This window comes from Salmo salar, chromosome ssa03 (assembly GCF_905237065.1).
Source record: "Salmo salar chromosome ssa03, Ssal_v3.1, whole genome shotgun sequence".
NCBI lineage: Eukaryota > Metazoa > Chordata > Actinopteri > Salmoniformes > Salmonidae > Salmo > Salmo salar.
In genome coordinates, this window is record NC_059444.1 from 13,774,940 (window position 1) to 13,794,171 (window position 19,232).

At 42.7% G+C, this 19,232-nt stretch overlaps 2 non-coding genes across 2 annotated transcripts; both read right to left on the reverse strand.

The window, feature by feature from the left end:
• Nucleotides 1–13,588: 13,588 nt before the first annotated feature.
• Nucleotides 13,589–13,661, reverse strand: trnav-cac (transfer RNA valine (anticodon CAC)). Its single transcript has one exon. It is a non-coding gene; the product is annotated as a tRNA-Val (tRNA).
• A 917-nt stretch (nt 13,662–14,578) lies between these two features.
• Nucleotides 14,579–14,651, reverse strand: trnav-cac (transfer RNA valine (anticodon CAC)). Its single transcript has one exon. It is a non-coding gene; the product is annotated as a tRNA-Val (tRNA).
• Nucleotides 14,652–19,232: the final 4,581 nt, after the last annotated feature.

The following is a 19,232-nucleotide window of genomic DNA, read 5'->3' on the forward strand; positions in this document are numbered from 1 at the left end:
CTTGCATTAGGAGGAACCCAGGGCCAACCGCACCAGCATATGGTCTCACAAGGGGTCTGAGGATCTCATCTCGGTACCTAATGGCAGTCAGGCTACCTCTGGCGAGCACATGGAGTGCTGTGCGGCCCCCCAAAGAAATGCCAGCCCACACCATGACTGACCCACCGCCAAACCGGTCATGCTGGAGGATGTTGCAGGCAGCAGAGCGTTCTCCACGGAGTCTCCAGACTCTGTCACGTCTGTCACGTGCTCAGTGTGAACCTGCTTTCATCTGTGAAGAGCACAGGGCGCCAGTGGTGAATTTGCCAATCTTGATGTTCTCTGGCAAATGCCAAACGTCCTGCACAGTGTTGGGCTGTAAGCACAACCCCCACCTGTGGACGTCGGGCCCTCATACCACCCTCATGGAGTCTGTTTCTGACCGTTTGAGCAGACACATGCACATTTGTGGCCTGCTGGAGGTCATTTTGCAGGGCTCTGGCAGTGCTCCTCCTTGCACAAAGGCGGAGGTAGCGGTCCTGCTGCTGGGTTGTTGCCCTCCTACGGCCTCCTCCACGTCTCCTGATGTACTGGCCTGTCTCCTGGTAGCGCCTCCATGCTCTGGACACTACGCTGACAGACACAGCAAACCTTCTTGCCACAGCTCGCATTGATGTGCCATCCTGGATGAGCTGCACTACCTGAGCCACTTGTGTGGGTTGTAGACTCCGTCTCATGCTACCACTAGAGTGAAAGCACCGCCAGCATTCAAAAGTGACCAAAACATCAGCCAGGAAGCATAGGAACTGAGAAGTGGTCTGTGTTCACCACCTGTAGAACCACTCCTTTATTGGGGGTGTCTTGCTAATTGCCTATAATTTCCACCTGTTGTCTATTCCATTTGCACAACAGCATGTGAAATGTATTGTCAATCAGTGTTGCTTCCTAAGTGGACAGTTTGATTTCACAGAAGTGTGATTGACTTGGAGTTACATTGTGTTGTTTAAGTGTTCCCTTTATTTTTTTGAGCAGTATACTACTTCTACCCCTCCTCTCTTTCAGTTTCCGTAGTGTAGAAGTTATTGCGTTTGCCTAAGACACAGGGGCCGGTCACATACAGTAATGTAAAATTATGGACAGTACTTAAAACAAATTAAACATGAGTCCAAACCACTTCCATCAATGTATATAGATGATCAGCTCCTTTCCACCAGATGTTGGAACATTGGTGCGGGGACATGCTTCCATTCAGCCACAAGAGCATTAGTGAGGTCAGGCACTGATGTTTGGCGATTAGGCCTGGCTCGCAGTTGGCGTTCCAATTCATCCCAAAGGTGTCCAAAGGAGTTGAGGTTGGGGCTCTGTGCTGGCCAGTCAAGTTCTTCCACAGCAATCTCGACAAACCATTTCTGTATGGACCTCGCTTTGTGTACGGGGGCATTGTCATGCTGAAACAGGAAAGGGCCTTCCCCAAACTTTTCTCCCAAAGTTAGAAGGACAGAATCATCTCAAATGTCATTGTATTCTGTAGTGTTAATATTTCCCTTCACTGGAACTAAGGAGCCTGAACCATGAAAAACAGCCCCCAACCATTATTCCTCCTCCACCACACTTTACAGTTGGCATTATGTATTCGGGCAGTTAGCGTTCTCCTGACATCTGCCAAACCCAGATTAGTCCTTCGGACTGCCAGATAGTGAACTGTGATTCATCACTCCAGAGTGATAAATAACTATGAGAGAGAAAAAAATGGTAGAAATATACATTTTTGTACATATTACAATAATTGTATAGCCTAGGTTTCATTTACAAACATCATCGGAAATTAAATTGAAACATGCACATTCGCACTGAGTTGCCATCACAGGAGGTTGGTGGCTGCTTAATTGGGCAGAACGGGCTCGTGGTAATGGCTGAAACGGAATCAGTGGAATGGTAGTAAATACATCAAACATGGTTTCAATGTGTTTGATGCCATTCCATTTGCTCCGTTCCAGCCACTATTATGAGCCGTCCACCGCTCAGCAGCCTCCAATGGTTGCCATCTTCATGAAACAGAAACGAGCAAAAGGTCGATGGTTGTATTTGATTAACGTTTATTGAAAAAGTAGGGATTTCAGCAAACAAACAAAAGGCACGCAACTACAGAGGACAAACATTTTATTTTATTTCATAGGTACATGGTAGGTGTTTCATAATGACATTTTATTTTATTTCATAGGTACATGGTACGTGTTTCATAATGACATTTTATTTTATTCATAGGTACATGGTAGGTGTTTCATAATGACATTTTACTTTATTTCATAGGTACATGGTAGGTGTTTCCTAATGACATTTTAATTTATTGCCATTGGGCAAATCGATGTAGTCAGAGCTAGATTCCACAAAGCCTGGTCTCTGCTCCACTCTGTTGGTGAAGTTCATCATAAACTTCCTTTATCATGGAGTCTAGTCTCGCAGCGCTGCAGCACTCCACCAACGCTAAAGTCATCTAACATAAATCATGTAGTCTATAGTAGAAAGAGTAGTAGCCTATGGGGTTTTTATGTAGCCTACAGACTGAAGACCATAGGCTATTTATGACAATGTTTTGAGACAGACCCTTTTTTTACATCATGCACATGTCTGGGCAGCAGGTAGCCTAGTGGTTAGAGCATTGGGCCAGTAACCGAAAGGTCACTGGTTTGAATATCCGAGCGGACAAGGTGAAAAACCTGTCGATGTACCCTTGAGCAAGGCACTTAACCCTAATTTGCTCCAGGAGGGCTGTACTTCTATGGCTTACCATAGAATAACACCTTTCACTACACCTATACTGTATGTGACAATACATTTTTATATTTTTTTATCCAATCAAATAGTCTGGTGCCCTATCAAATAGAAATGTGCTTCGATTTGAATATGACAAGTTATTACATCAAACCGATCAGGATGGCAAAGAACGCTGAAGTCATGTCGGCAACAACAAAACATTCCATGGGGTGATGTATTATGTAGGACCTGGCTAGCCAGCCTATTCCCTATAATGTAAACTCCAACAGAAATGATTTCAAATGTATAACTTCAAATTAAACCAAATTGTTTGAACTCATGACTACTGGTTTCAATAACATTTTCAGCCAACTTACAAGCAAATTCTTTATGAATGTATTGTTACAAATGAACTTGCAAGGTTGCTAGCTAACTAGCCTGCTAACATTATGTTAGCACTACAGGTATTGCTATCACCATCTAGCTTACAGCTATAATAAAGTAAACCAAATTTTTGGAAATACATAACCTCATCTAACCAGCTATCAAAAAATGTTAGCTTTATGCAGTTGTCTTAGCCAGCAAGCTAGCCAGCCAGCTAACGTTAGCTATTTAGCCAACTAGCAATTAGCCTAGCCAGCCTAGCCAACCACCACGGTTATGGTCAGCAAGATAGAGCCCAACTATTGAAGACCAGCTAGAACACAATTAGCACAACACAACTAAAACATAACCACAGATCAAAGCAAAAAATGAGCAGAGACTTACAGATTGATGGCTGGGGCCCATCCAATGGTAAAATTTTTAAAAGCATGCAGGCTGAGTTAGCTACCAAAGGCAGGGGAGGCGGGCACTTCACCAGCCGATGGAGAGTCAGGGAAATCCCAAATAGATACAGTAGATTCCAGATGTCCGTCAGCTAGAGCGCTAGCACTAAGCCAAGGTGGAAAAACATACAAAACTCCCATAGCCTACTTCACAAAGAACATGCCGAAAAGTTGACAAAACAAAAAGGAGAGCAGACAAGGTTCTACAAAATTAGAGCAAGCAAGTATGATTTTCTCTTTCATTTTGATCCTACGGGAGAAGACACTAGAGCCTGCTGTTCTAAGTTCTAACAGGTTCGCAATAGATCAGTGTGGAGCGATGCCCAGTGCGCCTTCCGTCTGAAGGAGCAAGCAGACCGCCAGCGCAGTGAGACCACCGTGTTCCATCCTGGTGATCGTGTTTGGCTCTCTACCAGGAACCTCCCACTCCGTCTGCCCTGCAAAAAGCTGAGCCCCCGGTTTGTGGGGCCATTCAAGGTTCTCCGGAGGGTCAACAAGGTGACGTATAGATTACAGCTCCCCAGTGACTATCGTATCTCACCTTCATTTCATGTCTCCCTTCTCAGGCCGGTGATTCCTGGTCCCCTGGCTGAGGCTGTCCCGCACGACACCCCTCCGCCTCTCCTGGACGTCGAGGGAGGTCCCGCCTATGCGATCCCTACTGGACTCCCAACATTGTGGTGGTCAGCTCCAGTACCTGGTGAACTGGTAGTGGTACGGTCCAGAGGAGCGGTTTTTGGTTCCATTGGAGGAAATTCTGGATCCCAACATCATCCGTGATTTCCACTTTCACCGTTCGCACTGGCCAGCTCCTCGCCCTCGGGTCCGTCGGCCTGGCCATGTGGCTGGAACCGCGCTTCAGGTTGGGGGGGGTACTGTCACGTCTACTCCTGCTCCCCCTCTCCGGCACTCGACGTCGCCTCTTTACTAATCACTGGCTCTGACAACCATTATGCAGACCTGGCACCATCGTTACGCTCAACTGCACCTCATTATGAGACTCACCTGGACTCCATCAGTTCATTGATAATCTCTCCTATCTTTTTATTTTATTTAACCTTTATTTAACTAGGCAAGTCAGTTAAGAACAAATTCTTATTAACAATGGCGGCCTACCAAAAGGCAAAAGGCCTCCTGCGGGGACGGGGACGGGGGCTGGGATTAAAAAAAAAAGTACATCAAATTAAAATATAAGACAAACACACATCACAGCAAGAGAGACAACACAACACTACATAAAGAGAGACCTAAGACAACAACATAGCATGGCAGCAACACATGACAACACAGCATAGTAGCAACACAACATGACAACGACATGGTAGCAACACAGCATGGCAGCAGCACAACATGGTAGCAGCACAAAACATGGTACAAACATTATTGGGCACAGACAACAGCACAAAGGGCAAGAAGGTAGAGACAACAATACATCACACAAAGCAGCCACAACTGTCAGTAAGTGTCCATGATTGAGTCTTTGAATGAAGAGATTGAGATAAAACTGCCCAGTTTGAGTGTTTGTTGCAGCTCCTTCCAGTCACTAGCTGAAGCAAACTGAAAAGACGAGCGACCCAGGGATGTGTGTGCTTTGGGGACCTTTAACAGAATGTGATGGCCAGAACGGGTGTTGTATGTGGAGGATGAGGGCTGCAGTAGATATCTCAGATAGGGAGGAGTGAGGCCAAGAGGGTTTTATAAATAATCATCAACCAGTGGGTCTTGCGATGGGTATACAGAGATGACCAGTTTACAGAAGAGTATAGAGTGGAGTGATGTGTCCTATAAGGAGCATTGGTGGCAAATCTGATGGCCAAATGGTAAAGAACATCTAGCCGCTCGAGAGCACCCTTACCTGCTGATCTATAAATTATGTCTCCGTAATCTAGCATGGGTAGGATGGTCATCTGAATCAGGGTTAGTTTTGCAGCTGGGGTGAAAGAGGAGCGATTACGAAACCAGGTCTAGATTTAACTTTAGCTTGCAGCTTTGATATGTGCTGAGAGAAGGACTGTGTACCGTCTAGCCATACTCCCAATTATTTGTATAAGGTGACTACTTCAAGCTTTAAACCCTCAGAGGTAGTAATCACACCTGTGGGGAGAGGGGCATTCTTCTCACCAAACCACATGACCTTTGTTTTGGAGGTGTTCACAACAAGATTAAGGGCAGAGAAAGCTTGTTGGACACTAAGAAATCTTTGTTGTAGAGCGTTTAACAAAAAATCTGGGGAGGGGCCAGCTGAGCATAAGACTTTATCATCTGCATATCAATGGATGGGAGAGCTTCCTACTGCTTCCTACTGCCTGTTGATGTAAATTGAGAAGAGCGTGGGGCCTAGGATCGAGCCTTGGGGTACACCCTTGGTGACAGGCAGTGGCTGAGATAGCAGATGTTATAACTTTATTCACTGCAATCTTTGAGAGAGGTAGTTAGCAAACCAGGCCAAAGGCCCCTCAGAGACACCAATTCTCCTTAGCTGGCCCACAACAATGGAATGGTCTATCGTATCAAAAGCTTTGGCCAAGTCAATAAAAATAGCAGCACAACATTGCTTAGAATCAAGGGCAATGGTGACATCATTGAGGACCTTTAAGGTTGCAGTGACACATCCATAACCTGAGCGGAAACCAGATTGCATACCAGAGAAAATTCTATAGACATCAAGAAAGCCAGTCAGTTGATAATTGACACATTTTCCAACACTTTTGATCAACAGGGCAAAATAGAAATAGACCTACAACAGTTAGGATCAGCTTGATCTCCCCCTTTAAATAAAGGATGAACCGTGGCTTCCTTCCAAGCAATGGGAACCTCCCCAGAGAGGAGAGACAGGTTGAAAAGGTCAGAGATAGGCTTGGAGATTATAGGGGCCACAACCTTAAAGAAGGGTCTAAACCATCTGACTCAGATGGTTTTTGGGGGCATAGTTTAAGGAGCTCCTTCAGCACCTCGGACTCAGTGACCGCCAGCAGGGAGAAACTTTGTTGCGGGGCAGGGGAAAAAGAGGGAGGAGCATCAAGTCTAGTCGCATTAGAAGGGGTGGTAGATGAGAAAATGTTGGACGGGCAAGGAGGCATGGCTGAGTCAAATAGGAATCCTGACTTAATGAAGTAGCTTTTAAAAAGCTCAGCCATGTGCTTCTTGTCAGTAACAACCACATCATCAACTTTAAAACCTGTTATGGCTAGGGGTTCCGCTAGCAGAACGTTTCGACAACATCCGGTGAAATGGCAGAGCGCGAAATTCCCAAAAAATGTATTCAAAATATTTAACTTTCATACAATCACAAGTGCAATACACCAAATTAAAGCTTAACTTCTTGTTAATCCAGCCACCGTGTCAGATTTCAAAAAGGCTTTATGGTGAAAGGAAACCATGTGATTATCTGAGGACAGCACCCCATCAAACAAACACATGACAATCATATTTCAACCCACCAGGCGCGACACAAAACTCAGAAATAACTATATAATTCATGCCTTACCTTTGAAGATCTTCTTCTGTTGGCACTCCAATATGTCCCATAAACATCACAAATGGTCCTTTTGTTCGATTAATTCCGTCGTTATATCTCCAAAATGTCCATTTATTTGGCGTGTTTGATTCAGAAAAACACCGGTTCCAACTCGCCCAACATGACTACAAATTATCTAATAAGTTACCTGTAAACTTTGTCCAAACATTTCAAACAACTTTCCTAATCCAACTTTAGGTATTTTAAAACCTCTCTGGGATATGTGGGACGCTAGCGTCCCACCTCGACAACAGCCAGTGAAATTGCAGGGGGCCAAATTCAAAACAACAGAAATCTCATAATTAAAATTCCTCAAACATACAAGTATTATACACCATTTTAAAGATAAACTTCTTGTTAATCCAGCCACAGTGTCTGATTTCAAAAAGGCTTTACGGCGAAAGCATACCTTACGATTATGTTAGGTCAGTGCCTATTCACAAAAAAACATACAGCCATTTTCCAGCCAAAGAGAGGAGTCACAAAAAGCAGAAATAGAGATAAAATGAATCACTAACCTTTGATAATCTTCATCAGATGGCACTCATAGGACTTCATGTTACACAATACATGTATGTTTTGTTCGATAAAGTTCATATTTATATCCAAAAATCTCAGTTTACATTGGCGCGTTATGTTCAGTAATGTTTTGCCTACAAAACATCCGGTGATTTTGCAGAGAGCCACATCAATTTACAGAAATACTCATAATAAACTTTGATGAAAGATACAAGTGTTATGCATAGGATTATAAATAAACTACTCCTTAATGCAACCGCTGTGTAAGATTTTAAAAAAACGACGGAATTAATCTGAGTACAGCGCTCAGCAACCAAAACAAGCCATACAGATACCCGCCATGTTGTGGAGTCAACAAAAGTCAGAAATAGTGTTATAAATATTACCTTTGATGATCTTCATCGGAATGCACTCCCAGGAATCCCAGTTCCACAATACATTTTTGTTTTGTTCAATAAAGTTAATCTTTATGTCCAAATACCTTCTTTTTGTTCGTGAGTTTATTTCACTATTCCAAATGCACAAGGCGCGGGCACTAAGTCCAGACGAAAAGTCAAAAAAGTTCCATTACAGTTTGTAGAAACATGTTAAACGATGTATAGAATCAATCTTTAGGATGTTTTTATCATGAATCTTCAATAATATTCCAACCGGACAATTCCTTTGTCTTTAAAAATTAAAGGGAATTGAGCTCGTGCTCACGGCTGCGTGAATGACTAAACTCAAGGCTTTCAGCCAGACCACTGGTTCAAACAGCTCTTATTCGCTCCCTTTTCACAATAGAAGCCTGAACAACTTTCTAAAGACTGTTGACATCTAGTGGAAGCCTTAGGAAGTGCAATCTGACCCCACAGACACTGTATATTGGATAGTCAATCACTTGAAAAACTACAAACCTCAGATTTCCCACTTCCTGGTTGGATTTTTCTCAGGTTTTCACCTGCCATATGAGTTCTGTTATACTCACAGACATCATTCAAACAGTTTTAGAAACTTCAGAGTGTTTTCTATCCAAATCTCTAATAATAATATGCATATCTTAGCTTCTGGGCCTGAGTAGCAGGCGGTTTACTCTGGGCACCTTATTCATCCAAGCTACTCAATACTGCCCCCCGTTCCCAAAGAAGTTAAAATGTAAATAATCAATAAAATTTAAGACGGGATAAACTGTGTTCAATAGCGGATAAAATGAAAGTGGAGCGAGCTCCAGATCACGCGCCCCAAACAAAACAGTTCACTTGGCTATAAACCCAGAAAGGAAAGGGCTACTTCTTCATTTCTCAAAAGAAAACCATCAACCAATTTCTAAAGACTGTTGACATCTAGTGGAAGCCATAGGAACTGCAACCAGATGCCTGAAACTTTTGAGTGTTTTCTATACAAATCTACCAATTATATGCATATCCTAGCTTCTGTGCCTGAGTAGCAGGCAGTTTACTTTGGGCTCGCTTTTCATCCAGATGTGAAAATACCGCCCCCTAGCCCGAAGAGGTTTTAAGGGACATGGGCAGCTGTGAGGAGGAGGGTTTACTCTCCAGGTCTTGAACAGTTTTCCAGAACTTCTTGAGGTTAGATCCACAGAGAGAGAACTGCTCCTTAAAGTAACTAACTTTGGCCTTCCAGATGGCCTGAGTGCAATTATTTCTCATTTGCCTGAGCGAGAGCCAATCATCCTGAGTATGCATTCGCCAAATGCAATTCTTAAGGTGGAGTAACTCTGCAAGATCACGGTCGAACCAGGTGCTGAACCTGTTTTTAATTCTAATTTCCTTTATGGGGGCATGTTTGAACAATATCACTAAAAATATTTTAAAAAGAAGGTCCACGTTTCTTTGACTGAGGGAATCAAGCGGATTCTATACCAATTTACAGAGGCCAGGTCATGAAGGAAGGCTTGCTCATTAAAGTTTTTTAGCAAGTGTCTATGACAAATCAGGACAGGCCGTTTCACTGAGCAGCATTATGCACACAGGCTGTAAAACAGTGATCACTAAGGTCATTACAGAAAACACCAGATAACGTCGCGTAGAGAAGTCTTTTCTGGGTGTTTGGAGTCATACCTTGTGGGATTGGTAATAAACTGAGAAAGATTTAGGGAGTCCCATTGCTTTAGGACTTGGTCAGGTGGTTTAAGCATGTCCCAGTTTAGGTCACCTAGCAGGACAAATTCAGACTTAGTGTAAGGGGCCAGGAGAGCTTACGGCAGGTAGGGTACAGGCCGGTGCTGATGGAGGACGATAACCTAATTGGTGGAGTGCTGCAGAGATAGTTGTCCTTCTGGAAAGTTCTCCCATCTCCACAGAGGAACTCTGGAGCTCTGTGAGATGAACATCGGGTTCTTGGTCACCTCCCTGATCAAGGCCCTTCTCCACTGATTGCTCAGTTTGGCCGAGGCGGCCAGCTCTAGGAAGAATCTTAGTGGTTCCAAACTTTTTTCACTTAAGAATGAGGGAGGCCACTGTGTTCTTGGGGACCTTCAATGCTGCAGACATTTTTTGGTAACCTTCGCCAGATCTGTGCTTCGACACAATCCTGTCTCTGAGCTCTACGGACAATTCCTTCGTCCTCATGGCTTAGGTTTTGCTCTGATAAGCACTGTCAACTGTGAGACCTTATATAGACAGGTGTGTGCCTTTCCAAACCATGTCCAATCATTTACATTTACCATTGGTGGACTCCTATCAAGTTGTAGAAACATCTCAAAAATTATCAATGGAAACAGGATGCACCTGAGCTCAATTCCAAGTCTCCTAGCAAAGGGTCTGAAATATTATGTAAATAAGGTATTTCTTATTTTTTTAATGAAAGCTGTTTTCGCTTTGTCATTATGGGGTATTGTGTGTAGATTGATGAGGAAAAACATGTAATTTAATGCATTTTAGAATATGGCTGTAACGTAACAAATGTGGGAAAAGCGAAGGGGTCTGAATACTTTCAGAATGCACTGTATGTTCAGTACCAGTCAAAAGTTTGGACACACCTACTCATTCAAGGGATTTTCTTTATTTTTATTATTTTCTATATTGTAGAATAATAGTGAAGACATCAAAACTATGAAATAACACATATGGAATCATGTAGTAACCAAAATGTATTTTATATATAAATTCTTCAAAGTAGCCACCCTTTGCCTTGATGACAGCTTTGCACACTCTTGGCCTTCTCTCAACCAGTTTCATGAGGTAGTCACCTGGAATGCATTTCAATTAACCGGCGTGCCTTGTTAAAAGTTAAGTTGTGGAATTTCTTTCCTTTTTAATGCGTTTGAGCCAATCAGTTGTATTGTGACACGGTAGGGGTGGTATACAGAAGATAGCCTATTTGGTAAAAGACCAAGTCCGTATTATGGCAAGAACAGCTCAAATAAGCAAAAAGAAACAACAGTCCATCAATACTTTAAGACGTGAAGGTTAGTCAATCCGGAACATTTCAAGAACTTTGAAGGTTTCTTCAAGCGCAGTCGCAAAAAACCAACAAGCGCTATGATGAAACTGGCTCTCATGAGGACCGCCACAGGAAAGGAATACCCAGAGTTACCTCTGCTGCAGAGCATAAGTTCATTAGTGTTACCAGCCTCAGAAATTGCAACCCAAATAAATGCTTCACAGAGTTCAAGTAACAGACACATCTCAACATCAACTGTTCAGAGGAGAATGAGTGAATCAGGCCGTCATGGTTGAATTGCTGCCAAGAAACCACTCCTAATGGACACCAATAATAAGAAGAGACTTTCTTGGGCCAAGAAACTTGAGCAATGGACATTAGACCGGTGGAGTCCAAATTTGAGCATTTTGGTTCCTACCGCTGTGTCATTGTGAGACGCAGAGTGGGTAAACAGATGATCTCTGCATGTGTGGTTCCAACCGTGAACCATGGAGGAGGAGGTGTGATGGTGTGGGGGTTCTTTGCTGGTGACACAGTTGCTGATTTATTTAGAATTCAAGGCATACTTAACCAGTATGGCTACCGCAGCATTCTACAGCAATACACCATCCCATCTGGTTTGCGGTTAATGGGATTATCAGGACAATGACCCAACACACCTCCAGGATGTGTAAGGGCTATTTGACCAAGAAGGAGAGTGATGGAGTGCTGCATCAGATGACCTGGCCTCCACAATAACCTGACCTCAACCCAATTGAGATGGTTTGGGATGAGTTGGACCGCAGAGTGAAGGAAAAGCAGCCAACAAGTGCTCAGCATATGTGGAAACACCTTCAAGACTGTTGGAAAAGCATTCCAGGTGTAGCTAGTTGAGAGAATGCCAAGAGTGTGCAAAGCTGTCATCAAGGCAAGGGTAGCTACTTTGAAGGATATAAAATATATTTTTATTTGGTTACTACATGATTCCATATGTGTTACTTCATAGTCTTCACTATTATTTTACAATGTAAAAATGAAGAAAAACCCTTGAATTATTAGGTGTGTCCAAACTTTTGACTGGTACTGTATGTGTATGTATTTCTTTGTTTATTTTCAGTCATTGGCCTACTTTGTCAAAATGTGTTTCCGCCCGGTCTCAAACCGGGGACCTTTCCCAAGTAAGGCAAACTACACTACTTGAACTGCTTTAGGTGGTACTTGGGTGTCAGTTTGCCTGGGTGATGGATTAGTCACTCTCAGAGCCTAATTAACTCAGAAATTGCTTTGTCTATTTCCTTTTTTTTCTTTTTTTTTCTTTTTCGCAGACGCTCTTATCCAGAGCGACTTACAGTAGTGAATGCATACATTTCATACATTTATTTTTTTCCCGTACCTTAACATTGATGCAGTGTTTTATAAAGAAATGTCCAGGACTGTTCTATATATGTATAGTGATGGCCAGAATTTGGCCGCAGGTGATTTTATTTGGCCCCCTTAAGTTTTCTGAGCAAAATATATACATATATATTTTTTCTTTCCCCCCAAAAAGGCCTTTTACTACAAACAGAAATACTCCTCAGTTTCATAAGCTGTCAGGGTGGCTGGTCTCAGACGATCCGGATGTGGAGGTCCTGTGCTGACGTGGTTACACATGGCCGGTTGGACGTACTGCCAAATTCTATAAAATGATGTTGGATGCAGTTCATGGTAGAGAAATTAACATAAATGTATTTGGCGACAGCTCTGGTGGACATTCCTGCAGTCAACATGTCAACATGTCTCCAGCACAAGGTGCACTTGTGTAATGATCTTGCTGTTTAATCAGCTTCTTGATATGCCGCACCTGTTAGGTGGATGGATTATTTTGGCAAAGGAGAAATTCTCACTATCAGGGATGTAAACAAATTTGTACACAAAACTGGAGAGAAATAAGCTTTTTGTGTATTTGGAAAATGGGAACTTTTATTTCAGCTCATGAAACATTGGACCAACAATTTACATGTTTGTTTATACTTTTTTTCAGTATAGAAACAATTAGTAGACTGCAAATTGACTGTAGTCATCCGGAACAACAGGGCTTTCACGCAAGACTCAGTGTTTTATTCCTTCTCCGTCATTTAGCTCGTTTGGGAGTTCTGCATCACTGGGCATCTCACGGCTGGATTTTCCTGTGTAGTCTGTTATCATCTGCAAACCCTGGCACATACGACGAGCGTCGGAGCCAGTATAATAGGCTTCCACCTTCCTCCTATATTGTCCTTTTGCATGTTCGATGTCTCATTGGAGGTCATAGCGGGTTTATTTATATGGGTCCATGTCCGTGTCCGTGCCTTGTACTTGGTAGCTCTAGCCTTTAACCCAGCATGGATTTTCCCCGTAATCCGTGGTTTTTGGTTTGGATACCTTCATATAGTCACTGTGGGGACGACGTAGTCTATGCACTTATTGATGAAGCCTGTGACCAATGTGGTAAACTAGCCTAGCCTCTGTTTCATCGGAACCACTTCCGTATTACCATTGCTGCTGTTTTTTGTTTAAAGAAATGTTCAAGCCTGTTCTATTTATGTAGCCTATACTATAGTCCTTTGGATTTGTTTGTTTATTTTCAGTTATCAGCTCTGTCAAAATGTGTTTCCGCCCGGTCTCGAACCGGGGACCTTTCGCGTGTGAGGCGAACGTGATAACCACTACACTACGGAAACTTAGAAATGTTTTACTTGGGTGTCATTTTGACTGGGTGAAGGGTTCGTTGCGCTCAGAATCTGATGAAATCATAAATTGTTTGGTCTGTTACCAGTGCATTTACACTGGTTATCTGATAACATGTCTAAAACAGTTCCATTCATGTATACTGTAGTCCAGATTTAGACGCGGGACGATTTTTTCCTTGAGCGGATTGTTAGGGGCCCGAAACATAATTACAAATAATTTGTAGTACGCAAATTGACCACAAGAAGGCAAAACTTATATAATATTTGACTAAAACATAATCATTTCAAACCTTCCTTACATTTCTATACAATCAATCACATATATCTCTATTATGCGTGGGAATTCCTAAAATATTTCAACATTTTAAATCACTTGGAACTGATTTGCTAGGGTGTTTTTACAGACTTTTATGTCCAACAATAATAATAAAAAATATGCATAAAAAAATTTGGGGGGCCAAATAAAATCACCCTCAGGCCAAATTCGACACTCATGCCGACAGCTGAGGAACCCTACTGTACGCCTATGTATTTGTATTTTTTTTCTTCATTTTGGCCATATCTATTCTGTTCAAATCTTTTTTACCACTGCATCTCTGTGCAAGAGGCATCACTACAGTCCCTGATTCGATTCCAGGCTGTATCACTTCCGGACCAGCGTCGTCCTGGTTTGGCCAGGGTTGGCCATCATTGTAAATAAGAATTTGTTCTTAACTGACTTACCTAGTTAAATAAAAGTTAAATACAATAAAACATTTATAAAACCTTTCGGCCTTTGCGTGAGGCAAACGTGATAAACACTACGATATGGAAACTTACAGAAGATAGCAGAAATATTGGGAGTGGACAAACCCCTACCACCCATTTTATCCCAAATGAGCTCAAAGTAAATAATCTTCACTAAAATTTGTTTCCGCCCGGTTTCGAACCGGGGACCTTTCGCGTGTGAGGCGAACGTGATAACCACTACACTACGGAAACTGAGTTTCAGGAGGGCTTGTGTAGAAATTTGAGTGTAGGGGGGTTCGTTGCGCTCAGAACCCAATGAAGGCAGAGGTTGCTTAGTCTATTTCCATCAATGGTGGAAAAAGTACCCAACTATTATACTTGAGTAAAAGTATCGATACCTTAATAGAAAGTTACTCAGGTAAAAGTAAAAGTCACCCAGGAAAATAACACTTCAGTAAAAGTCTAAAAGTATTTGGTTCTAAAGATACTTATGTATCAAAAGTAAATGTAATTGCTAAAATATACTTAAGTATCAAAAGTAAAAGTAGAAGTATAAATACTTTAAAATTCCTTATTTTAAGCAAAGCAGATGGCACCCTTTTCTTGTTTTAGAAATGTATGGATAGCCAGGGACACACTCCAACACTCAGACATAATATAAGAAAGATGCATTTGTGTTCAGTGAGTCCGCCAGATCAGAGGCAGTAGGGATGACCATGTGTTTTCTTGATAAGTGCGTGATTTGGACCATCTCCTGTCCTGCTAAGCATTCAAAATGTAACGAGTACTTTGGGTGTCAGGTAAAATGTATGGAGTAAAAAATACATCATTTTCTTTCGGAATGTAGTGAAGTAAAAGTAAAAGTTGCCAAAAATATAAATAGTAAAGTAAAGTACAGATACCCCCAAAAAACGACTTAAGTAGTACTTTAAGGTATTTGTACTTAAGTACTTTACACCACTGATTACCATGGCATTTCCACTGGTTATTTGAAGAAATGTCCAAGACGGTTCTATTTATGTATACTGTAGGCCGCAGATCATCAACTAAATTTAGCCGCTGGACGATTTTTTTCCTTGAGCGGATTGTTAGGGGCCCAAAACATAATTACAAATAATTTGTAGACTGCAAATTGACCACAAGAAGCCCAAACAGATATAATATTTGACTAAAACATAATAATTTCAAACCTTGCATATATTTGTTATGCGTGGGAATACTTGGAACAGATTTCCAAAACTAAAATCCCTTGGAACTGATTTTCTGGTGTTTTTACAGACTTTTATGTCCAACTATAATAATAAAAAATATACACTGCTCAAAAAAATAAAGGGAACACTTAAACAACACAATGTAACTCCAAGTCAATCACACTTCTGTGAAATCAAACTGTCCACTTAGGAAGCAACACTGATTGACAATACATTTCACATGCTGTTGTGCAAATGGAATAGACAACAGGTGGAAATTATAGGTAATTAGCATGACACCCCCAATAAAGGACTGGTTCTGCAGGTGGGGACCACAGACCACTTCTCATTTCCTATGCTTCCTGGCTGACGTTTTGGTCACTTTTGAATGCTGGCGGTGCTTTCACTCTAGTGGTAGCATGAGACGGAGTCTACAACCCACACAAGTGGCTCAGGTAGTGCAGCTCATCCAGGATGGCACATCAATGCGAGCTGTGGCAAGAAGGTTTGCTGTGTCTGTCAGCGTAGTGTCCAGAGCATGGAGGCGCTACCAGGAGACAGGCCAGTACATCAGGAGACGTGGAGGAGGCCGTAGGAGGGCAACAACCCAGCAGCAGGACCGCTACCTCTGCCTTTGTGCAAGGAGGTGCAGGAGAAGCACTGCCAGAGACCTGCAAAATCACCTCCAGCAGGCCACAAATGTGCATGTGTCTGCTCAAACGGTCAGAAACAGACTCCATGAGGGTGGTATGAGGGCTTGACGTCCACAGGTGGGGGTTGTGCTTACAGCCCATCACCGTGCAGGACGTTTGGCATTTGCCAGAGAACACCAAGATTGGCAAATTCGCCACTGGCGCCCTGTGCTCTTCACAGATGAAAGCAGGTTCACACTGAGCACGTGACAGACGTGACAGAGTCTGGAGAGGCCGTGGAGAACGTTCTGCTGCCTGCAACATCCTCCAGCATGACCGGTTTGGCAGTGGGTCAGTCATGGTGTGGGGTGGCATTTCTTTGGGGGGCCGCACAGCCCTCCATGTGCTCGCCAGAGGTAGCCTGACTGCCATTAGGTACCGAGATGACATCCTCAGACCCCTTGTGAGACCATATGCTGGTGCGGTTGGCCCTGGGTTCCTCCTAATGCAAGACAATGCTAGACCTCATGTGGCTGGAGTGTGTCAGCAGTTCCTGCAAGAGGAAGGCATTGATGCTATGGACTGGCCCGCCCGTTCCCCAGACCTGAATCCAATTGAGCACATCTGGGACATCATGTCTCGCTCCAATCACCAACGCCACGTTGCCCCACAGACTGTCCAGGAGTTGGCGGATGCTTTAGTCCAGGTCTGGGAGGAGATCCCTCGGGAGACCATCCGCCACCTCATCAGGAGCATGCCCAGGCGTTGTAGGGAGGTCATACAGGCACATGGAGGCCACACACACTACTGAGCCTCATTTTGACTTGTTTTAATTAAGGACATTACATCAAAGTTGGATCAGCCTGTAGAGTGGTTTTCCACTTTAATTTTGACTGTGACTCCAAATCCAGACCTCCATGGGTTGATAAATTGGATTTCCATTGATTATTTTTGTGTGATTTTGTTGTCAGCACATTGAACTATGTAAAGAAAAAAGTATTTAATAAGATTATTTCTTTAATTCAGATCTAGGATGTGTTGTTTAAGTGTTCCCTTTATTTTTTTGAGCAGTATATATAAAAAAAACATGAGGGGCGAAATAAAATCACTCTCTGGCCAAAATATGTCACATTTTGTATGGTATGTATTAATTTGTCAATGTCCATCACCCATTTCGTATGATATGTTACGAATAAAAAGTTGTATGATATGTTACGAATTTGCAAAACATCCAATTGTTATGAATTTACAAATGTACTATATGTTACTAATTTTGCAAAAACGTATGATATGTTACGAATTCTAGCTAGGTGGCTAACGTTAGCTAGCCTATGGTTTAGGGTTAGGGTTCAGTTTAGAAGTTAGGTTAAAGGGTTAAGGTTAGGGTTAGGGGAAGGGTTAGCTAAAAGGGTTAAGGTTAGGGTTAGGTGTAGGGGAAGGGTTAGCTAACATGCTAAGTAGTTTCAAAGTAGCTAATTAGCTGAAATTGTCCAGGATGAGATTCAAACTCACAACCTTTGGGTTGCTAGACATTTACGTTATATAGTTGTCGGTGATGAGATTCAAACTCACACCCTTCGGGTTGCCAGACATTCGTGTTATACAGACTGGGACAATAAGAGATTGTCTTTGAGGACACTTGCCAGCTGGTCTGCGCATGCTTTGAGAACACGCCTTGGTATTCCATCTGGCCCGGCGGCCTTGCGAGTGTTAACCTGAATAAAAGTTTGGGGTGGGATGCAGTAGGCTACAATACAGCAACAATAGCCTTCCTACTGTTCTGTTATTCTGTTATTTGAAAGATCACACATTCATGCAGCTTATACAAACAATCTTTCAAATGTAATCTATAAAGCCCCTTTTACATCAGCAGATGTCACAAAGTGCTTATACAGATACCCAGCCCAAAACCACAAAGAGCAAGCAATGCAGACGTAGAAGCACAGTGGCTAGGAAAAACTCCCTAGAAAGGCTGGAACCTAGGAAGAACCAGGCTCTCAGGGGTGGCCAGTCCTCTTCTGGCTGTGCTGATGGTAATTATAAAAACGTACAGCCATTTAGTCCAGGTCGCTCTTCAAGGCATTTAAACGTTCATTGATGACCAGCAGGGTCAAATAATAATCACAGTGGTTATAAAGAGGGTGAAATAGTTCATCACTTCAGGAGGAAATGCCAGTTGGCTCTTCATAGCTGAGCATTTAGAGGTTGAGACGTAGGTCCGGTAGAGAGAGACAGAATTAAACAGCAGGTCTGGGACAAGGTAGCACTTCTGGTGAGTCCTCAACAGGTCAGTGTTCAGTGAATCCTGAGCAGGTCAGTGTTCCGTAGCCACAGACAGAAACAGCAGAGACTGGATCAGAAGCACGACCAGATGGAATCATCAGGCCAGGTAGTCCTGGTCCTAGGGCTCAGGTCCTGCATCCTTTATTTAATTTGTGTAGACTAAGCCCTAGAGGTTTTGTTATGTCACATGATTTAGCGTACTTGTCAATCCAGATCTGAATATTTGATATCATTTTTACTGTACACTGTTTTTTCCCCCCCAAAGCTAATCACTGAATGTCCTACTACAAGGATGTGGTCAGGTTTACTCACTTCTGAGTCACAATAACACAGATCACACACACTAAAGATTGCGAAGGCAAGTACAATGAGCAGTTCGGAAATGAAGTCTGCTGCGTGGTTGCCCCCGCCCCACACAAACACACACACACTCTTTAGGTTATTCTTTAGGTTAGTGTGTAGTCAAGGCTTTGTCATTAAAATAATATTGGGCCTATCTTTCAGATCTGCCAACCAGGCTCGGTGGGTGATAGTAGGTAACCGTGTTTCCACCAAGCTGTTCCAGACCTGGAGAGGCACGCTGGAACTTCTAGAGGCCTGTAGACCTGAAGCAGTGTGATCAAATCAAATCAAATTGTATTTGTCACATGCGCCAAATACAACAGACCTTACAGTGAAATGCTTACTTACAAGCCCTTAACCAACAATGCAGTTTTAAGAAGATACCC